This window comes from Coptis chinensis, chromosome 5, assembly GCF_015680905.1.
Source record: "Coptis chinensis isolate HL-2020 chromosome 5, ASM1568090v1, whole genome shotgun sequence".
Classification (NCBI taxonomy): Eukaryota; Viridiplantae; Streptophyta; class Magnoliopsida; order Ranunculales; family Ranunculaceae; genus Coptis; species Coptis chinensis.
The window spans coordinates 19,314,900-19,317,676 of NC_141460.1; the positions used below are offsets into that span (position 1 = coordinate 19,314,900).

The window sequence follows — 2,777 nt, forward strand, 5'->3', positions numbered from 1 at the left end:
CGTGGATTTCCACAGTTTGATTTGAACTTCGAGTTGTCAAGTTTTTCAGTGTTCTATTCTCTTATATACACCGAACACGCCAGTAAAAACAAGACGCTTATTCATAAGTTTAAGCAAGGACGCTAATCAGGTATTCCTTTCTTCCACACCTCGTGATCTCCCGTTAGAGGTTTATACTAGTATATCGTAATTGTTTGGAGTGTTGCATGTGTAGTTAAGCTCGACTTAGTCTTGCATGAGATTAAGGTCCGGGTCGCATAAAAACACCGAACGTAAATACACAACAACATCAACAATCAAGTCTATCTAGTATACCACACACTACACCTCTAGCTACTATTCCACACACACCACCGATATAATGGGGAAGAAAGAGACTCCTCTCTCGGACTTCTACAAAGCCTTGAGCGATAGCCCCAAATCTTGCATCATTCTAGCAAACCCAATGGGGATTTTTAATCCCTCCAAATATTTTAATTTGTTACCCGCTTTTCATGGTTTAGACCATGAAAAACCTTACCAAAGATACGCGTAGGATTGAACAAGTCCTAACAACATTCCACCATCCTACGGTTGGTTCGAACAAATTAAATTAAGGGTATTCCCTTTCACCTTAGCCCGATAAGGCTGCCTTGGTTAATCCGCCCAAAGTCCTTAATTTCGTGGACTCGTGGGCTAAACTTGTTCAAATTGTTTATGGAACATTTTACCCACCCTAAAAGACGGATGAGATGCTTTCCAAGATTCATTTCTTTTCGACAAAATCCTCATGAAACATTTTCAGAGGCTTGGAATCGTTTCACCGATCTGCTTATAGAGTGTCCACATCATAACTTAGCTTAAAAGACACGTTAGTTCGTGCCTTTTTCAAAGGACTTCAACATCACCATAAAGAAGTCCTTGACATAATGAATGGGGTAGTTTCTTAAACAAAGGAGCCTCTGAGGCTTATAAATTTTTAGAGGACCAAACTAAGCTGTAATAATAATTGGGGGTAGTGACGATTACTCCGCTCGCTAGTTCTTCTTCCACGATTAAGGCTACCAAGATGTTTGAGGTTAAATCAGATCCCCGAGCTTAAAACTCTAATGAATCCCTCACAAAAAGGTAGATGCCATTTCAGACAACAAAAGCCAATCCCGCTATGAATGTAAATTCAAATCCATGTAGTTTCGGTTGAGCCCCGAGCATCCCGAATCCATCGTCCCTATTATTGCCTATGAACAGGCTTGTTCCATTAATAGTGAACCTAACGCCCTTTGAGACAAAATCCCAACTTCGGGTTGGAGAAATAACCAAAACGCCACACCTCAAGGGTACAATCATCAATATGTTAGGTTAACGCAGAGCTTTAACCAAGCTCCACTACGACAAGGACAGTGGTCGGGGTAATTTTAATAATTATAACAACCAAGTGCAACCTCGACAAGGTCAAGCACAAGGTCAAGGTAATTATAATAATTATAATGCTAATAGAGGTATCGTTAGGTAAATAATAACTATCAAAATCCACCAATAAATAATTCACGGAAATAGTTCCAAAGAACACCACCCGTGACCACTACACCCACATACCGGATCGTCTTGACACCTTTATACAAGTGAGCCAAAAACTTTTCCAAACCATGGCTCAATCCAACCAAACAACTTCTACAATCCGTGAACTAATTTAACCCAACAGGTTGGCTCAAGATAAAGCCCAAACCAAAGGTGTGTGTTTCGTGTAACGCAATACCTAATCCTAAAACAACAAACACAGCCTTTGAGGTAACGGATAATACTAGTAATGAATATGAAAATGTAGGTGAGATAAATGCAATCACCACTCTCCGCTCGGGCAGAGTGGTTGATAACAAAGTAACTATGCCTATAGTTACCCCACCAAGAGTCTCCCTACACCGCTATATTACTAGATAACCAAATAGAAACCGAAGAGCCTACCACCGTAGAAGTACCGCCATAACACAACCAAAGAAAACAAAGCTACCACGGTATAACATCCAGAGATACCATTGCTAAATATAGACGAAAAACCACCGCTTCCACAAAAATTAGCCATGTTAACTAAGGATACAAATTATGAGGAGATTAGGGATGTTTTTAAGAATCTAACTATAAACCTTCCCTTCCTCGAAGCTATTAAAAGCTACCACATCATGCTAAGTTTCTTAAGGAATTGCGGTACTACTAGGGCGAAGACAAATATACCAAAAAGACGCTTTTTAATGTAACAATTCCCAACCTTATCCGAACATAATGGAATTGTTAAGTACAAGGACCCCGGTCGTCCCTATCGCATAATGCACCTTAGAGATTCCTATACGACGACCGCGTTTATTAGACCGGGGGCTAGTGTTAACTTACTCCCATTTTATTTGTATAGACAAATAGGTCTAGACAAAATGCAACCCACTAAAATGACGCTGCAATTAGTCGATCGGTCTATTAAGTATCCTAAGGGTGTAGTCGAAAATGTGTTGGTAAAAGTTCAGATTTCTACTATCCGCTGATTTTGTAGTCCTCGATACGTAAGTCGCTAACGACTCGTTCCGATCATTTTAGTATGCCCTTTCTTGGCAACCGCCAATGCGCCATTAATTGCCGCGGATGGTTCAATGTCCATGTCTTTCGCCATCTTGCTGTCATTGAGGTCAATGTTTTAAAACAAGGACACGGTTATCCGATTCGCCTATGGATGGAGAGGTTAGCATGATCGAGAGCTTTGCTCGAGATTATTTCAACAACACGCGCCCCCGATAGTCATATGCCCAAAATTC

The 2,777-nt window shown here is 40.6% G+C and overlaps 1 pseudogene; it reads right to left on the reverse strand.

The window, feature by feature from the left end:
* Positions 1 to 741: 741 nt before the first annotated feature.
* Positions 742 to 836, reverse strand: LOC147497003 (small nucleolar RNA R71; annotated as a pseudogene).
* Between the last annotated feature and the right edge of the window lie 1,941 nt (positions 837 to 2,777).